This window comes from Bactrocera tryoni, chromosome 5 (assembly GCF_016617805.1).
Source record: "Bactrocera tryoni isolate S06 chromosome 5, CSIRO_BtryS06_freeze2, whole genome shotgun sequence".
Classification (NCBI taxonomy): Eukaryota; Metazoa; Arthropoda; class Insecta; order Diptera; family Tephritidae; genus Bactrocera; species Bactrocera tryoni.
Genome location: NC_052503.1, coordinates 31,867,559 through 31,888,759, shown reverse-complemented (window position 1 = coordinate 31,888,759; position 21,201 = coordinate 31,867,559). Strand labels below are relative to the sequence as shown.

Here is a 21,201-nt window from a genome sequence, read left to right as displayed (position 1 = left end):
TTTCATCTATAATTTTAATTTGTTTTTAATTTCATTTGTTTATATTTATTTATATTTTTTACTTCTTTTCAAATTGGATTTAAATTTATTTTTTTTAATTGTTATTTATTTTTTCTAAATTTAATTTTTATATTTTTATTCATTAATTTTTAATTTGGTTTATATATTAATTTCTTTTCGTTTTTGTTTTTTTTTTTTATTTTTTTTTTTTTTAATTTTTTTAACTTACTATAATTCAAACACATCGCCATTTGTTCTTATTATAAACTTGTTACTAAGCACTTTTTTAAACAAAATAATATAAAGCATTAAATTAAATTTAAGTTAATATACATAAACATGCTTTGAATATGCTTTAAAATTGTGCAGACACACAGATGTGACGAAAGTATACGACTGCTATATAAGTAGTTGACCAATGTGAATCGTAAAGGTCAAATGTGAATGTTGAATGGCGGAGAAAATGAAAATAATACGCATAGTTGATTTCTATTTTTTAATGTTAGTTTAAGCTATCTGAATATATTGCTGACAGATTATTATTATTATTATTAAAAGTATAATAATTTTTATGAATATTATTAATATTATTAAAAGTACGAGTATAATAATTATTATCTAACAATTATAGGCCTCACTTTATAGGCGTGTATAATTACTTCATAGAGCACTGTAGCCATTTAAACAACACACTTAAATATTTTATTGCAATTAATTGACATTTTGCTGCGCAATTAAGAATTTGTAATTTTTGTTGGCTTTGTAACATTGCATGAATTGGTTTTATCATTTTTGTTTGAGCTTTAATAACATTTGTTGTATGCTGAAGTAAACTAAAAAGAAAATAAATTATTATTTTTTCATGTTGCTGAACACCAAAAAAAAAAAACAAATGATTTCGACTAAATAAATACTAAAAAAATATTTTTGGAGTTAAAAATAAAAATAAATGAAAAAAATTATATTTTTTTTGCGTAAAAAATAGAAATAAATAAAAAAAAAACAAGATTTTTTGCATTAAAAATAAAACAGCGTAATATTAGCAAAAAAAATGTTTTTAACGACTCGCATTTTAAAATTTTCTTTTCTTTCCTTTTTCCTTTTGCTACACAGTGCCACACAGCGCTTCGTAGTAAATAAATTATATGCAAAAATATGTGACAGCTATTTACTTATCTTATGTATGTGTAAATATATATGTATCTATATAGACTCTTTAGAACTGGTTGTTATATACTAAATATAAAAAATCTGAACATGGACAAAAGAAGCAACTAAAAAAAATTCAAATACTAAGTTAAAAATGTATGTAATCAGTCGCTGCAATTTAAACTCTAGGGATACAAATACGTACATACATATACATACATAAACAGAAATAAACAAATAAACAAAATATATGCAAGCTAAACCCTAAATAATAACTGAAATTATTTTTTGTTGTAGTTGAATGTTAAATTTAGAAATGCAAGTAAGACATAAGCGTGATTTGTGACGGATCTGCACTTATATACATATATATGTATATATACAAGTATATATATATGTAGCGTGAAATGTAGCATTTAACGAAGAAACAATATTAGAACTATATATTTGCAAAAAAATATGCGTAAAGGCGTGCCAACACGAAACATTTTGCAAAAGTTTTCCAAACACAAAAAAAAAAATGACTTAGAAATAAACAAATATATATAATTAGGGAGAAAAATGTATGCTGAGCAATAATTGTAACAAATGATAAGAAATGAATGTAGAGTTACGTATCAGAAGGTCAGGACTACCTATTACTAAGAAACAATAAGTATAAGCCGCATGGGAAATAGCAACACCAATTTATCGATAACTACAAAAGCAGGCAGTTGAGCGTGCACAACACGAAACAAACATGACTTGTGGCAACCACTTAACTTTTTCTAACTTTATTACAAACTTAAACCTTGATTTTTGCTGCAGTACTACACACTTTCGGCAAAAACTAATACAAATACAAAAAAACTAATTTTAATCTTTTTTTTTGAAACTCACTTTATCGATTAATTAAAAGAAAATTGTAATCAAATTACATGCAGCAAATATATAGCGACCCTAATATATACAAGCACATACCTAAATACATAAATAAGTAGCAAACAAAAAACAAATACAAATACAAAAACTGCTGAATATATGCATAAAAAAGTATAAATATAATTATCGATAAATATCGTAATGCTAATGCAACTTTAAGCTAGTTAAATAGTTTATATTTTTTTGTAAAAATAAAATGCAAAATAAATGCAACAACAAAGTGTGGCCAAACACCGCAAAGCACGGAAAAGCAACTCTTTACAACAATAACAACAACAACAAAAGCTGCGAAAAACGCTTTTTTCTCGAACTTAGACGCAGCAGCATTCTTTATAACTATTTTGGCTATGCTTAGCAACGCCACAACAACAAGAAAAAAATGAAAATCATAGTTTATGTAAAACAGTTGGCTGCTGGTAGTGCGCTTTCGGTGCGGCTCGCTTTGGTTTGCTCTAAAAATTAGGTTCCTAAATGTAAGCACTGCAAACATATAAATATAGAGTTTTAGAAAACTTAAAAAAATACGATATAGAAATATTTAAAATAAGTAGCTGAAATGTAAAAGCATAAATTATGTTAAATGCGCTATACACACACACATACACATACACAAGCATGCGATACAAAAATAAATTAAACGTGTTAATAGAGAAAAAATATTGTTTAAATAATTTTCGTAAAAATTAAAAAAAAAATAATAAATTGAGAACATTTTTACTTGGTGCTGAAATTTATTATTTGCACTTTTTTTGTTTTTTTTTACAGTAAATAATTTTTTTTTAATATTTCAGCAAAAAAAGATAAATATTTTCTTTAATAATGAAAAATAATAATTTAATAAAAAAAATAATTATTTAAATAAAAAATAATTTCAATAACAAAAAAACTAATTTAATAAAAAATATAATTTAATTTTAAAGAATATTAATTCAAGAATAAAAATATATGTTAATTTAAAAAAATATAATTTAATAAAAAATCTAATTCAAAAACAAATTTTATTTAAAAATAAAATTAATTCCAAATAAAATAAAAAATAATTTCAATTTAAAAAAAAAATAATAAAACAATAATTATTTAACTACAAGCAAAGAATATTAATGCAAATTTTTGTTTTTAATACATTTTCTCTTAATTCTGAAATATTTAAAACTTTTTAATTTTTATCTTCATTTTCGCATTACATTATTTATATTCTATAAATTAAATAAATAGTGTCTAAGGCTGTGTGCATAAATGAATTTCTCATAACATTTATTTAATTTGTTTAATTTTTATTATTGTAATTATTATATTTGTTATTTTGTTTAATGCTTAGAAAATAGCAAAAACAATGGAAATCTGTAAAATTTGTGCTAAATTTATTATTAATGTTATGCAAGTGTTGATGAAGTTATATATGGTAAATACATACATATGTTATTATGGTGGCAATTAGTTGGTTGGAAAATAGTTTATTTAAAAATAATTGTTCAAGTGAAATTTTTTTTTTTGATTTCAATATATTTTAAAAAACAATAACTGAATTTCATGAATTGAAGTAAAAATGAAGATTCTTAAACAAAAAATTGAAAAATTTTTCTTTAATAACAAAAGTGAATTAAAGCTTAAAACAAAAAAAAGTATATGTATAGAGTTTATAAAAATTTATGTGGTTACTCTTAAACACTGCATGTTATACATACAACGTTATAAAAAAATATTTTCAATTTATTATAATTTATATAACAAAGTTGCATTTGATCAAACAAGAGAAAATGAAAGTTTATATTCACCCTGTGGCATAAAAAATAATAATATAATGAGTTAAGAGGAGAATTTTTAAACTTTAATACTTTTTATTTGAAGTTGGTGAACCTGTATAATACGGAAGAAATAAAAAAATAAACGGTAGTGCTAAACAAATGTAAGGTTATGAATTGTATTACATCATCTGCATGCAATAAAATTGATCTACAAAACTATTATTCAGCGCTAATAAAATTAGAAAGACTATTTTTTGTTCGAGAATCATAAAATATAGCAAGAAATGCAACACAGCCCCACCTAGCGTATTTTTTTAAACAAAAATAAGCCGCAAAAACGCATTCCGTGATCACAAAAAAAAAGAAATAAATGTATTAGTGGTTCGATTTTTTCTCATTTTTCCATATAAAGGGTCACCAAATATCAAAACTCTTGAAAAATAGAAAAAATCGCACAACAGCGCCATCTAGCGTATGTTTTAGTTAAAAATTTTTATCAAAGATTAATCTCGGGGCCCCAAAAACAGTAATAACAATAAATATGGTTCGATTTTTTTTTAAATTTTGCCTGCATACGGTGCGATCAAATATCAAAATTGCTAAAAAATATAATAATTGCATCACAGCACCACCAAGCGTATTTTCTAGATAAAAATAAATGCACAAAATTAATTTCGTGACCTCAAAACAAGACTATTTGTTAAAATTTTTCTAAATTTTTGCTATATATAGAGTCATCAAATATCAAAACTCGGAAAAAACAGAAAAATGTGCACCACAGCGCCACCTAGCGTATGTTTTAGATACAAATTAGTATCAAATTTGGATTTCGTGGCCTCAAAAACAGAAATAACAATATTTATGGCATAAATTAAAAAAAAAAAATTGTTGTATACAGGGTCAGCCAAAATATAAACTTTCATTTTTTTATCAAATGCCAAGAAGTGAACTTCACTCTTTTTAGAAATTAAAATTATAACTTATATTTTGGAACTGCCAACAAACTTTTAACTCTTTTGTTGTAATGAAAATTTTTAATAAATTTTAAAAGGCACAAAACACACATACACCCTTATTATGTTATACTAGCAGAGCAGTTGTCAAAATTCTATTTGCAAAAATCTCAAAAATACATATTTTGTTTAGATACAACAATGAATCATTAATTTCCGCTATACAATTTTATATAATCACACACACACACACCCACAAATAAATTCGTTAGAATTCAGCAAAGCTAACAAAAAAATAGCTTAGGCAATGCGAACAACAACAAATTGGCAAGTGCACTTATTGAAACGCATTTAAACAAAACAAAAATAAATGCAAACAAAGCAGAAAAAATGCAAAAGTACATACACAACAACAAAATAAATATAAATAAAAATATTAATTAAATATATAAATGAAAAATATAGGAAATAGAAATAAAAAATATACGAAATATAAATAAAAAATATATATGAACTATATAAAAAATACTATATACGATTATATACTTATATGTAAGTGAAACAAAACATAGTAGAAAACAACAAAAAATAAAAAAATAAATAATTCTAACAAATTTAGTAAAGTTATATGCAAATTAAAGTATAAATACAGTAAAATTAGTAGAACAAAGATGAAAACAACAACAAGTCAACTTACAAACAGTTTATTACATTTTTCTATAGTAAACAAAAAATATTTAAATAAAAACAGAAAATAAATGCATAAACATAAAAAAGAAGAAAGAAGCTAAACAGCGAGCCAAGTGCGCAAAGCAATTTAAAATGTAAAAACAAAAACAACAACAAAAAACAGAATTATTAAAATCACAGAGTATGAAATAGTATATGAAATGAATGTGAACCAGTATAAATGTCTGATGAAATGTTAATATTAAAAATACTAAAAAAACATAATAATAATTATTAATTAAAAAATACAAAAATATTTTAATAATGTAATGAGGAATTAGCTTAATATTAAAAATTAATATAATAAAATGAATATAAAAGCATGAAAAATAATGAATATTGAAATGTGTATAACAACAACAGAATTAAATACCTAATAAATATATTTAATATGGATAAATTTAATGAATAGAAATTGCGTTTCTATCTTTTGGTGGGGAAAATTTAATTTTTTTTAAAGAAATTTCGATTTTTTGTATACAGTTAGGCAGTTCTCTGATGCATTTCAAGGTTCCCTAATTTCGGAAAGAACACCACAGAAACTTTAAATATATTGGGGAATGTTGATTATTATTCGAAAGAACATTTTTTGGCATTTGGCATTTTTTGAAGATTATCTCTTCCAAATATTGACTGTGGCTACGTCTCAAATGGATCATCCGTTGAGTCCAATTGGCGATGATTCCTTCGAAAATTTCGACTGGTAACATGGCGAATGACACGCGTGATGTTTTGCTCCAAGACCTGAATCAAAGCGGGATTGTCCGCATAGACCGCTTTCGACTTTACATAACCCCACAGGAAAAAGTTTAACGGTTTGATATCACACGGTTTTTGTGGCCAATCGACCGGCCCAAAACGTGAAATCATTTGCTCATCAAAGTGTTCTCTCAATAAATCAATTGATTGATGCGATGTGTGGGAAGTGACGCCATCTCGTTGCCGAGATCACGAGCTTCAATTTCAGTTATCGGGGCGCAATAATGGTCGCTACTGACGGTTACGTTCTCACCGGCACAGAAACCATACCAAACCGTTGCTTTAATTCAATGAAATGGCAGCTCTTGAATCTCTTCAGGTTGCTCTTCCTCCTAAATGCGGCAATTTCGCTTGTTTTACCGCTTGAGCCAGAAATGGGCCTCATCGCTGAACAAAATTTTGCTCGAAAACTTCGGATCTCCTTGGAACTTTGCAAGAGTTCATAGAGCAAAGCGATGTCGCTTTCTCTCTAAAAATATCAAACAGCAAAGATGTTATACCCATACCAAAATCCTCAAGGTCCACTTCAGAGTGAAATATGTTGCTAAGATTCTTGCGAAAGTTGTATACCCTTTATTTACGGAGCAACGAAGGTAATCAGGAAGCTGATGAAGTAACCGAGGTGTCTATTTAACAATTTGAAACGGATGTGATACAGCATATGCTCGTAGTTAATAAACGGAATCAGTATTTTTTATGTATTGAGTGATACAGGCTTCTATGGAGCACAAAGAAATTCGAAACCAAAATATTCGGCCTTATGCCCGTTGTCCTTAAAAACGAAATAAGAACAGCACATAACCGACAGTTTTCCTTTTCATTGTGAGTGGTTTATAATGTGGGTATCAAACGCTGAGCTACTACTTGCTTTAAACACATTTGTATAGCGAGCCGCTTGTTTCAAGACCCGCTCGTAGCCGCACCGCTGGTGAACCGACGCTGCAATTAGACTTCAGCGAATCCTTAAACCGAATATATTGGAGTAGCTCAGCTGAAACTTCCTCTCTTTTGGCTACCAGGAAGCATAACTATACACCATTACACCCCAGACTTGAAATCCAACGCAGAATCCCTTTTGCCAGCAGGTGCTACTTTGGACTGAGTAGGCAATTGAAAAGTAAAGTCCTCTCTCGACGAACAAAGACCAAACTCTACAAGTCACTCATCATGCCGTTCTGTTATATGGTACAGAGGCATGGACAACGACATCATATGATGAATCGGCGTCGGACAAGTTTTCGAGAGAAAGTTTCTACGGAAGATTGATGGTCCTTTGCGCATTGGCAACGGCGAATATCGCAGTCAATGAAACGATGAGCTGCACAAATTATACGACGACATTGACATAGTTCAGCGAATGAAGAGACAGCGGCTGCGCTGACTAGGTCATATTGTCCAGATGGAAGAGAACACTGCAGCTCTGAAAGTATTCGACCTCCATTCCGTTGGAGAGATCAGGTGGTATCCCGAATTGGCGCCAAATAGCGAAAAGAAGAAATGACTGACAGACATGACAAATGTTTTGCCGAAGAGTTTCTTTTGATTTATCTTTTTAATTGACGTTTTAATCGTTTTAGCGATTTTTCCCGAGCTCATAATAGTCGTTAGCCATCAACTGGTACGCATATTAATTTTTCGTTAAGATTGTTTATATATTTTTAGTCAGAATTCTTTGGATATTTGTTATATGCAATTCACAATGAGCATGCTCGTGCTTTATTATTATTTACATATATTCAAATTCGACACTGAGACGAACCGGTTTTTGGCTCAAAGGAGCTTGAAACGCCAAATAAACTTTGCGGGCAAAGCAGCGAGCAACGAGCAGCGATATGTTATTTGTTTATTATTTGCTTTTGAGCATCACACTGTCAATGCTGCTTACTCTTCCATGCCATTCCATTTCAGTCCATAATTTTTGACCAAGTTTTGGTTTGTTTTGGAATGTGACGCGCTGGTATTTTTAGGCCTTTCAAGTTCAAAGCTAAGAGTTCGCTCGCAGTTGTTGATCACAATGAGAGGCTCAGAGAATGCGGCATGCTGAAGAGCGAACGAAAACTTTAAGACGAAATACTTGAGATGATCGCATACCAATGACTCAGTTGACTTTCAGCTGGACCACAAGTTGGGTCGATCGTATTGGCGCGCTTTGTGGTTCTCGGATTTACTGTTGTGTAGTCGGTCGGTGAAATAATGTGAATGAAAGGTGGCTGGACTTACGTCTTCGCTGCTGCTGCTGTTTACGTAGGTGTTAAACTGAAAAAGATTACGCTGCACTTGAGAGTGAAAGTGAGCATTCAGTTTTTACTAATATTTTGTGAAGATTTACTATTTATGCGCAATAATAATTACACTGTAACGGGAAAACAAGTTCCCGAATATGTTCTTTAGAAATGTCGTTTGTTTGCTGATTGGCTTGATTGTTGGTGTACGCCTCACGGACTTCTGGGATTACGTCAAGCTGCAGCAACTGAGCAGCAATGTGCGGCTGAATTACACAAATTTCACACAGTCGCTGACGTCGGCGCAGGATGCCGAAGCACTTCCGGAGTTTTTGTTCAATAATACTCGTGTGCTGTGCTGGATTATGACCATGCCGGAGAACCATTTGAAGCGTGCTGTGCATATAAGGAACACGTGGGGTAAACGCTGCAATAAGTTGCTCTTCATGAGCACTAAAGCGGATAGTTTCTTAGATACTGTGGTCTTGGATGTGCCCGAGGGTCGTGATTATTTGTGGTACAAGACACGCGCGGCCTTCAAGTATATTTACGAACATCATGCGGATGAGGCGGATTGGTTTCTCAAAGCCGACGATGATAGGTGCGTTGCTCTTTGCGCGCTCTGCGCCCTCTTTGTTTTTCCAGTTTTTTACTTTACTTGTAACTTTCAGTTACTTTATTATGGAGAATTTGCGCGCGTTCCTATATCAATTTTCTCCAGATGCTCCGGTCTATTTCGGCTGTAAATTTCATCCATTTGTTAAGCAGGTAAATCGTTGTGTATCTAATTTCGTTTCTTAATTTCGCTTTTATAAAGAGGGACTGAAAAGTTTGCATCGTGAAGCTCACTTCCTTAAATGTGATTACAATATTATCAGACAGCGACGGCTCTTAACATAAGGTGTAGATTACAAGCTCGGATAAGCAGACTTTTTGGAAGAAGAATACTAAGTGGTTAATCAGCATACGGAAATCCACCTAGCGGAAGCTAATTGAAAAGCTTCAGAGGCTCGCTGCGCTGCTCATAACGGGAGCTGTAAGAACAACTCCAACGACGGCCCTTGAACTCTACTAAATCTGCCACCTGCCGGGACGACTGCTGGCTGCAGGAGAATTTACATATAGAACCTTCGGGCATAGCTCTGTCACAAAGGCATCGACGGCAATGAAATAGTGGACGATATTGCCAAAAATGGCTAATACCCGAAAACGTGATCAACACTGGGAAACCCATGCATTGTTTATACGAGCATCTGAACAGAAGCATGGTAAAGAAATTCAAAACCCGATATAATGAGCTACCTTGCACCCAGGTGGATCGGAAGTTCACAAAATTCCTATTGGCACTCAATAAAAGATACTGTAAGAACATAATTGGAATACTAACTGATCAGTGTCTGGTGGCGACACACGGACGCAGAATGGGGCTGACAGATCGAGAAGACAGCAGGAAATGTCTAGAGCAAGGCACTAGGAAAGCAATGGAGCAGCTCTTGCGCATTTGTCTCGCATTAGCAAGACTGCGCTGTAAGCATCTGGGGTTTCCACGGTATGATACGCTGGATGAATATCGATAGTGAGGCCACAGGGTGTGTTAAAATTCGCGTCAAGTGCAGGCAACCTAAAGGATGACTACTCCTCATGGACCAAGCAACTGAACTCAATCTGGTGTCGCAAAGGACCTAAACTGGTTTATACGTGGCTCATTGACATACCAAACTTAGCTAACCTAACTTAACTTTTATTTCGCAATGTTAGACTGTTCCGATTTCGGTCAACTATGCACCATTTAGGTCGATATAATAGTGGGCGGAATGTTGTGTTCGAGCCTCCCGAGTTCCTAGAGTGTTACTGTTTGATTGGCGCAAACCTTTGATTTAACATATTTTCAAAGAAAATAATCTAGTGGTGTTAAATCGCGGGATCTTGTGCCCATGTTCAGACGTGAAACATGAGGCGGCGTACCATCTTGTTAGCGGAAATAGAGATCGTCCCCGTCAATTTCATCATATTATGGGGAAAAAAAGTCTGTAACACCGTGTTATAACTCTCGCTATTTATGGTAATGGCATTTATTCATGACAAAGCTCGCCTTCATGTAGCAAAACCTTTTAAATAATATTTGGAAGACATGCATTGGGTGGTTTTGATGAACCCTTCTTATGGTAACCTTGCCCCTGAAGCTATAATCTGTTCCGAGCGATACAGTACACACCCTCACTGGAATAATGTCTACACACTTGAACGGCTGATCAAAAATTGACCCAGTTCATTCTGGGCTCAAGCCGGCGCAGTTCTTTGAGTTGATATGTATATACAAATATCAATTTGCATCTGAAGAACAACAAAGCGGCAGGATCCATTGGATAGCCGTGACTATTCAAATACGGCGGCGAGCTTATTTTGTAGAATATGGTCCGGATGAAAACATGCCCGACGATTGCTGTTAAGAATACTTTGCACAGTCCACAATAAGGAGTCCCGCAATCTGTGCCAACTTCTACCGTGGGATTAGCAGCGTTTCTCAATATCGCATATAACAAATCAAATCGTGCACTCAGTTGAGACGCTTTTAATACCGGCTGGCTAATGGGGTATTTGACTGGCCAAAGGGCGAAGACGAAATTTCTTCTGTCATCAAAGAAGCAGTCGTCGCCTCTCTCACGTCTCTGTTGACAGTCATAGCTTCGAAGGCGTACCTAATTTCGTCTATTTTGGAACCAGCCCTAACTTCAACAACGTCGGCCTTGACATCCAAAGCAGAATAACTCTTGCCAACAGGTGCTACTTTGGACTGAGTAGGCAATTGAGAAGTAGGGAGAGACTCGACGAGAGAGGATTCGACGAACAAAGACCAAATTCGACACTCATCATCCCCGTCCTACTCTGAGAGTGTTCAACGTAGTATCCGCCGGGAGAAGCAGAGGAAGAGAAAGGCCTCTGCTCCGTTGGAAAGAACAGGTGAAGAAGTACCTGGCCACTCTTGGAATCTTCAATATTTAATTAAATAAACGTTCAAACTGAGAAGCCACTAGCAGCGTTGGCTACATTTCACAAAATTTGAAAATATAGTTACAATGTGTATTTACCATACTCACTTAGGCGTCTCACATGCACCACAAATAAAGGAACGTAAAGTTCAGTGTGTTGTTTGAATTGCTCTGTGGCAGCGATGTGACCCAATGGCAAATATTTTAGCCCGGCAAACGCCATCACACAACCAAGCAACACAATCCACACCACTGAGCCACGCACATATTTAGCATTTGTGTCTAACATAACCAAAATTGCGAGCATAGCGGTGCCTCTGAGACATTCCCAAAATCGCGGTAAACGCATACAACATTAACTGCTCGTGCAACCGTGCCAGCCACCCAGCGGCCATTCCCACCTCTCACGGCACGCGTGGAGTCAAGCGCCTTGTCCCTGACACTAGCGCTTCACCGCCACATCGATTATATTTCATTATAGATGTGTGTGTATATATTTGGAGAAACTGTTATTATTATTGTGTGTCAAACGCGTATAACAATGTTGCTGTCGCGCGCAAAATTCACATATTTGCTAAATTTGGCATTTGCTTTTACTATACTGAGTTCGCTTTAACGTTTTATCTGTACTATATTTTTACAATGCCTTGTTGCTGTTGTTGTTGATGATTTTTATTGTTTTTGTTACGTTTCTTTTTTTTGGTTGGCGAAATTAGGGTTACATGTCTGGTGGTGCCGGTTACGTGCTCAGCCGTGCCGCGTTGCGTCGCTTTGCCGAGGTCGCTGCCGCCAACAGCACGGCGTGCTCGCAAAATCAACTCTCCGAGGACAAAGAGATGGGTATTTGTTTGCAGAATGCTGGCGTTGTGGCGGGCGATGCGCGCGACGATGAGGGCGCCGAACGCTTCCATCCATTGGCGCCGATACATCTGATACCTGTGGTACGTCGGAATGGGTATCAGTATACCTGTTCTACAAACGCGACTGAGTCAGTTGGACCGCAGAAACATACACAGAGTGCTGAGTAGAGAAGAGACGCGTGTGTGAGTGCGAATGCGAAAGTGTGTTGGTATAGTTGGTGAGGTTAGATTGTGGTACGGCTGTTGGGTGGCCGTGTTGGCACGCGTGGTGACAGAAATTGCAAGCACAATCGTGTAAGCTGTCGAATGGAGATTGAGTACTTACTCGCTTGTTATTTTTTATTGCTCGTTTAATTTTACATTTAGATTTGCCAAAGTGCTTTTATTCGCGCTGCCAAGCTTTATATAAACTTCAACTGCTTAATTTGTCTCTCGTTGTGTGTGTGTGTTATAACAACATTTGAAGGAAGCCTTTTATCCTTTCTTTTTAATGAGAGATTTTTTCGACTTTATTTTGCTTTCTTTTCGCATTTGAATTTCAGAATTTGCAGGTGTTGTTCGCGCAGCGCCATTTCGTTTCATTACATTAAGCCGAAGGAGTTCTACGTTTGGAATACTTTCCTCTATGAATTGCGTCCCTTTGGTGGCAATGTGGCGCACACTTGCGCTACGAAAGCCAACATGTCGGTGCTGATGAAGAAATGGCAGCACGAATTGTCCAATAACATTTTCAAGGATGAGGATTAGTTGCAAAGTCGTTTATTTCATTCCTAAAGTAAAATAGCTATGAGATCAATTAGCACAGCTGTCAATTTTGTATACCTTTTTGTACGCTTATTATAATCGTGTGAATTATAGAACATTTTAACTTTATAATATGAAATGTTTTTGTTGTTTACATTTGGGACCAAAAACCACCCGGGAATTGTAATTAAATTCCTTGGGTAAATGATATTTCAAAAATTGTATTTTGCTAAGTTGGCAGACTGTCATAATTACTTTGCCAAATATGAACTCGATTTGTCAACCAGTTTGTTTACAACAGCTGCTTATAGCAATATATCTCGGTAGTGTGGATGCAGATTTTACAATGGATAAAAAGCTCAAAAAAGAATTTGTCTCAAATTTTGTATTTCTTATCAAATCTTGTGTGCGGAATCGTTCGAATGTTGGAAAAAGGCTTACGATGATTCGGTTTATCAAAACACAAGCCAACGAGTGGGTTTAAAGCCTTCAAAAGACGCTCGAAAGATCGTTGAAGACAACCTTCGATCTCTCCAATTGATGAAAATATTTAAAAACGTGAAAGATATGGTGCTTGGAAAAATCGTCAGGTAAGTGTTGGGGAGATGGCAAGAAAGCACGACACCTCTTGCAGAATCCGTTCGAATGACTTTGGTGGATGTTTTGAATATGAAGCGCATTCTTGCTCGATTCGTCCCGAAAAAGCTAAATTTTTCAATTCCAAACCCTCATTTGGCAGTCTGCAAATGGAGCTTATCGCAGAAGTGAGCGATGCTCTCGCTTAAGAATTATTTATTTCGTTCCATCTGCCCATTTGCTTACCACATTCAGATACCCCTTTAGAAGACTTGCCAAAATTTGAACACAAACTATTGAAGGTAAGAGCTAGACATTTGCTGTAGTAGACAATTTAGCTGCCTAACAAAATTAACGTACTTCGTCTTATTCTTATATTAAGTTTATCACGATGTATGGCACTCAGAAGAACTTTGGAGACCAACCCTATAAAGGGTAAATCTCAAGGAAATTTGGCATCTGCTATTGTATATGACATTAATGTATTCTCCGCAAATTTATTCAGATCGGATCTCCTCTAACGAATAAGTTCTTGTAACTAACGGGTAATCCAAGTAGAGGCACTTTTTTCAATAGACTTTTTCACAGATCAGTGAGCCATGTTATTTTTGTTCAGTATTGTTTGGAATTTCAAGAAAGACTTATGCCTGAACAACGTTTATAAATCGTTCAACTTTATTACGAAAATTCGCGTTCTGTAAATAATATATTTCGCCCGCTTCACTCAACGGCCAACAGACCATAATATTCGCAACACCATCACCCATCTTGAGATCCAGCATTCATTCTTCTTCTACTTAATTGGCGTAGACTCCGCTTACGCGAGTATAGCCGAGTTAACAACAGCGCGCCAGTCGTTTCTTCTTTTCGCTACGTGACACCAATAGGATATTTCAAGCGAATCCAGGTCCTTCTTCACTTTGTCCTTTCAACGGAGTGGAGGTGTTTCCCTTCCTCTGCTTCCGTCGGGTACTGTGTCGAATACTTTCAGAGCTGGAGTGTTTTCGTCCATCCGGACAACATGACTTAGCCAGCATAGCCGCTGTCTTTTGATTCACTGGACTATGTCAATGTCGTCGTATATCTCGTACAGCTCATCGTTCCATCGAATGCGATATTCGCCGTGGCCAAACCGTAAATCTTCCGCAGAACTTTTCTCTCGAAAACTCGCAACGTCGACTCATCAGTTGTTGTCATCGTCCAAGCCTCTGCACCATATAGCAGGACGGGAATTATGAGTGACTTATAGAGTTTGGTTTTTGTTTGTCGAGAGAGGACTTTGCTTCTCAATTGCCTACTCAGTCCGAAATAGCACCTGTTGGCAAGAGTTATCCCACTGCGTTGGATTTCTAGGCTGACATTTATTATTGGTTAATATTCGACTGAATAGACCATGTCAGCACGCAATGAAGAGAAATTATAGCCGTAGCTCAAGGTGTACCTAGAAGTATGTGGAAAGTCGACTCGGTGCCGTTCGCAACAACTTGGACTGACGTATGTATGGAACGACTTGACGCATTTTACGTCGAGATCTTAAATTGAAAACGCCACAAAATGCTGCTTGTGCAAGAACTGAAAGCGCTCGACTTTCCCCAGCAGACATCGATTCGCTCAACGGGCTCTTTGTAAAGTTCAAGGAGATCCGACCTTTTTCGAGTCAATTTTGTTCGCTTTGATAGAGGCCCATTCCCAACTCAATGGGTATGTAAACAAGCAAAATTACCGCATTGTGACTAAGAGTAACCTGAAGAGATTCAAGAGCTGTTATTTTATTCCAGAAAAAACAAAGGTTTGGTGTAGTTTGCGGACCGGTGGAATCATTGGTCCGCATTTTTTTCAAAAATGATGTCAGTGAGAACGTAACCGTCAATGGCGACCTTTATCGCGATATACTTGATAACCGACTGTTTCGGAAGCCCCAGAGTGCAGCTCGTGATTTTGGATTTCAACAAGACGGCGGCAGTTTTCACCTACTCCCGCATCAATCAATGGTTATTGAAGAACACTTCCGGTGAGCAAAATATTTCACGTTTGGGCTGGTCAGTGGTCACCAGAACGCGTGATATATCGATATCGTTCGACTTTTTCCTGTGGTGATATGTAAAGTCTAAAGTCTATTTGCACAATCCCGCTCCGATTCATGCCTTGGAGCAAAACATCGCGCGTGTCATTCACCAGTTATTAAGTCGAAATGCTTGAATGGATGATCGAAATTTCGATGCAGCAGTTTGGACCATCTGAGACATGTAGCCGCGGCCAACACGTTTGAAAGAGATAATCTTCAAAAATAAATGTGAGAAAGAATGTCTTTTTGAATGATAATAAAGCATTCCCTAATGTAAGTCCTACAGAAGTTTCTGAGTTTTTTCTTTAAAAAAGTTGGATTTGGTTCGTCTTCAGTGCTTTTTGGAAGAAATTTTTCATTTATTTATAACTAACCCATAGTAGCTACAGCACGAAATCACTTTTATATAATCAAATTTCTGATTGATTGATTACATATAATTACAAAGCAAATTTAAACTGTTTAGCACAGAAGTCATGCGCAGCTTGCCGAAATTATGAAACACCTGCGCGCATAACCAAAACTCGCCTTATCTCCTGGTCAGTCTTGCCATTGAGATTTCCTGGCCGATCCGTCGATTTCGAATTGCTTGCCGCGTAGCAAAAACGGACGAGGAGTCTGCACATGGAAAATCACCCACTGGGCAGAAACAATTTACATGATTCTTCTCCCGCGGATGCATGTACCGTCGCCTTTTCGATTATCACTTAAGTATGCAGCCGGTATGAAGGAAGGCGCTGTATGCCACGGACGCATGTTGAACGCCTGTGCCGATATCCAATTGCAAGGTTGAGACTCTGCAGTGCGCAACGTTAACTCAGCAATCCCACAGCGACGAGCACGCAAGCACATGCCTTCATATTAAAGCGAAGAGGAACTGCAAAAAAAAGGCAGAAGAATGGCAACAGAGCAATCGATTACAGCTGCTGCGTGACAAAAGAACAAACACTTAAAGAGTGTGTGCCCTCCGTTCGATGCGCCCGTTCGTAATAGTGGCTGTGTGGCACTGGCGGTATCAGCGTTGCATGACTTTATTGCTACTGGAAGTGGCATGTAGCAATTTATCATGTGGCGCGTGGTTCAAACACACATTTTGCGCCTTCGATCACAGCAGCGCGGCGCTGCGCATTGACGTTCGCCAATTTATCATTGTTGCGGCGCGTCCGCGTTTGCATTTTGCTGCGGCCGGTCGCATTGCGGTGCCGTGCTGTACGAGCAGTGGTGGCACGCGTCGCCAAGCGCCAAACATACACACGCACACAGCTGTAGTGCCAAAGATTATGAGTGAACCGGAAAATCACATAAAACGTGACGCACACGTGAAAATTACCTGGGGAGATTCCAAACGCTCATGCATGCGCGTATGTTCATGTGTATGTGTGTGTATGTATCAAGGGTGCGCGTAAGTGTATTGTACTCTACTTAATTTTCAGCGCATTTTTTGTGCACTTTTTGTTATTTATGGACATGAAATGTGAAAATGAATGAGCTATGCGAAGCGCTCCTCATCAGTTTGAAGGAAAAGCTGAGGGTCGCTCGTTTGTACGCCGCTGTTCCAACGTTGTATGCAGAATCCGCAGTGGTGGCATGACACGCCTAGCGCCTTTATGTTGACTGCAGGATTTACGAGCCCTTAACTATGCGCGCGCGTCAGATATGCCTGCCAGGCTACACAGCTGACGTTGCTACTAGCACTGCGGTGTTGAAAAAAGGCAGGAAAATTCGACGCAATATGCTTAGTCCGCATTGGAAATTTCCACCTTTGCTGGCGCGCTTCATGCCACTGACGTGTCGCCAGTAATTAAAGCAAATAAATGTTTTAATTTTTGTTTTATTTTTCAGCCGAAAGGAGTTAAGCGCGCGCACACTAACATACGAGCACGCTTAACGGTACACCTATAAATTTGAATTTCAAAGGTGTCCGCATTGCTATCATTACATGTTCATAGCGCGTCGACGCGCCGGCGTATTCGCAAAGTTCATTGAAGCGGGCACCAGCTAAAAGCTGGAAAAAAGCGTGGCGCTTTCAGCACTCGATAAGATCAGCACGTAATTGCATTTCGTTTACAAGTCTCGGCGTTGTTTTTCGGGACGTGTCTGCGTAACCGGTTCGTTAAGCATGTGTAATGTCTGTTGTTAAGGGTTGGGCACACTTCGCTCGTTTCCAACTGGAATTTCGTGTGCGCGAAGGGTTTGCGCTTAATCTCTACACAATTTGCATATCTTTTCGTTACGCGCTTTTGTTATTAGAAAGCTGCGTTGCTTATGTGTGCGCGCGCGCTGACAATCATAGATCTGCACATGTGTTAGCATACTCATAGGCGCGCTTGCCTGCTTTGTTACTAAACACTCCGGGTAAAAACTCGTTATGCAGGCAAACACTCATTTGCCGAAGGTTTGTGATTTTCATTTGAAATATTTTTACATATTTCATTTACCAATTTTACAACAGCTTGATAGCGTCGATGAGTGCTTTTCCATTCGTACATATGTTCTCTCCTGAGTTTTTTTTTAACTTACCACATGTCAGTGTAGCTTGTGTAATGCACGCAGGGTTGCTGCTGCAGGGGCATAATATGCAGGCAGCAGAAGCTGGTTTCCTTAAGCCTATTTTTGTTTACGTGACGTTCATTTTGTATTTCCCATTTGACAACCTTGTAAGTGATTAAAATGCAAATCACGATTTTATTTGACTCATATTACTTTTAGTAGCTTTTGTTTGAGCGTGTGAACGAGATTTGCATTACAATACTGTTACGGAGCGCACGACTGGGTGGAGTATTAAAAAGGTGAGCAAAGGTTTCGAGAATAATTGAATAAAATAATAATAATGCCAGAGACAAATGAAGTATTCTCTCAGCAAATGCAGTGGAATTCGCTCTGAACTGCTGCATTCTGAGTTATCAGGCGAAGATAATTTCTTTGAGAGTTTTTTGAGATCTGAAGATCTGAGATAAGTCGCTTGGAGGCCAGATCTGGAAATATGGTGGATACGAAAGCAGTTCAAAGCCAAAGTCATGGATTTTTGTTATCGTTTTCACTGGCTTGTGACATTGTGCATTGAAGTGGTGATACTGCATTTTCTTTTTCTTCAAATGCTGCCGTTTTCGGCAATTTCATTCTTAAAATGGCCCAATAACTTATGTAAATAGTCGCTGTTGATGGTCTTTCCTTTTATAAGGTTGTCAATAAAACTTATGCCATGCACATCTTAAAATACAGACCCCATAACCTGTTGCATTTTTCCACGCTTTGGAGCGATTGAACGTCTGTTTGAAATGATGGAATCATGTTTCATCCAGTGTCACATATCGACGCAAAACCTCGGCTATATTACGCTTGAACACCTCCAAACCCTGCTCCGAATCGTTAACTCTTCGTTGTGTTTGTCAAAAAACGGCTCTTGCAGCACTTTCACATTGCACAGAGTTTTTCTCATACCCAAATATCCGTGAATGATATGTTGTATGCGACCTCTTGATATCTTTGAAGATTTGGCTATCTCAAAGGAACAACTTCATTTTATGGTCGTCAAGGTATTATTTGTGGGTTTTTTGATTTTTTGTTCGTCGGTAACAATCTCTCTTTTGGACGTCCACTGCGTTCATCGTTTTCGGTACACATTTCATCACGTCTAAACTTTGCATAACTCGGTTTTTGATGGTTGATTTTCCTGGGGAACGTGTTGGGGAACTCGTCAATAAGCCAAGTTTTTGCTTCACTGTATCTATTCCCTTCGAAAAGCAATATTTTTCCAGCATGTGAAAACCGGTTTATCAATTTTTTCATAACAACAAAAGTTGTTTCACTTAAAATGATATAACTCACAAACTAATGATCCAACTTGGCCTGTCAAATTTATAGTACACGCACTTTTGAAGGTTAGGGCTAACTACAAGTACAAATCATATGGATTTAATTCTTTCAGTCCGGAGATTGCTATTCAATCGATCTGTTATGTTTTAACTAAACTTTAGTTGTTTTTTACTGCCTAACCTCTCTATCTTCTGTATGCTTCTCTGGCGGTATCGTAATGAATCACTTTCAGCATCGAAATTATTTTATGACCCAGTTCCTTGAACCTAAAATTTATTCTGTACCAAAGAAAAGAAAATATCTATGATCTTCATCAATTTATCCAGAGTGAAAGGTAATATTTCCCTAAAACATGATGAGTACTTGGTGTTGGGTCAAACCACGTCAAATGGTCCATGAAAATTTCGAAAAATCACCGATTTTGAAAATGAGCAGTTCATCAGGAAGAGGACTAGACGCATACCACGTGATATATGTAAATATTTCGTCAAAATTCTTTATTTTGTTAAAGTTTTCGAAGGTTGAAATTTAGAGCATGATAAAATTGTATTTTCATTCGTACAAAGTTCGAAGTGAATATATTATTGGTCCAAACACTACCGAAACTATTGGCACCTATAGCTGTATTCCTGTAGTCAGCAGCAACAAAATTCTTTCTTATTCCGTTCACCACTTTCTTTCACCTTAAAATGTGGGTACAAGCCAAAATGCGCAAGATTATGTAGAGATATAGTGTATAATATGAACCGAGTAATATTTCTCTCTATAAGTCACTCATAATTCCGTCCTGCTATATGGTGCAGAGGCTTGGACGATGTCAACAACTGAAGAGTCGACGTTGCGAGTTTTCGAGAGAAAAGTTCTGCGAAAGATTTATGGTCCTTTGCGCGTTGGCCACGGCGAATATCGCATTCGATGGAACGATGAGCTGTACGAGATATACGACGACATTGACATAGTTCAGCGAATTAAAAGACAGCGGCTACGCTGGCTAGGTCACGTTGTCCGAATGGACGAAAACACTCCAGCTCTGAAAGTATTCGACGCTGTACCCGCCGGGGGAAGCAGAGGAAGAGGAAGACCTCCACTCCGTTGGAAGGACCAGGTGGAGAAGGACCTGGCTACGCTTGGAATATCCAATTGGCGCCACGTAGCGAAAAGGAGAAACGACTGGCGCGCTGTTGTTAACTCGGCTATAATCGCGTAAGCGGTGTCTACGCCAATTAAGAAGAAGAAGAATATTTCATATTTATATATGCGTTGATATACTTCCAATCCTTTAAGCGATATTCTATAGTTCCTAAATTATTTACTCACAACTGTAGTAGTAGAGGGTAAGTAAGTGAAGTTGCTTCGTATCTTAACATATTCATATGGCAAGGATTCTCGCAGTCGCGCTCAAAGGGAACTACGGGAACGATTACTGTTCCAAAGGGTCCAGAACTACTAGGTGATTTTACGTCTGTAACTTTATATATGTACATTGTTCAGAGCGGGCTCAGTTTTTTTTTATAAAAGCGCGTATGAGAGAAATACGGATCATTCTAAATAACTATTCATAAGAAAATGTGAGTCTTAAACCGGTTTAGAGCAACCGATGTTTTAGGTAAAGTATAATTTTTAAGATTATAAAAATGTATTTGTCAGTTTTTGTGATATTTGTATGAAACTT

At 36.6% G+C, this 21,201-nt stretch overlaps 1 pseudogene; it reads left to right on the top strand.

Moving 5' to 3' along the window:
* Window positions 1-8,375: 8,375 nt before the first annotated feature.
* On the top strand, window positions 8,376-13,077 carry LOC120776790 (annotated as a pseudogene).
* The last annotated feature ends 8,124 nt before the right edge of the window (window positions 13,078-21,201 follow it).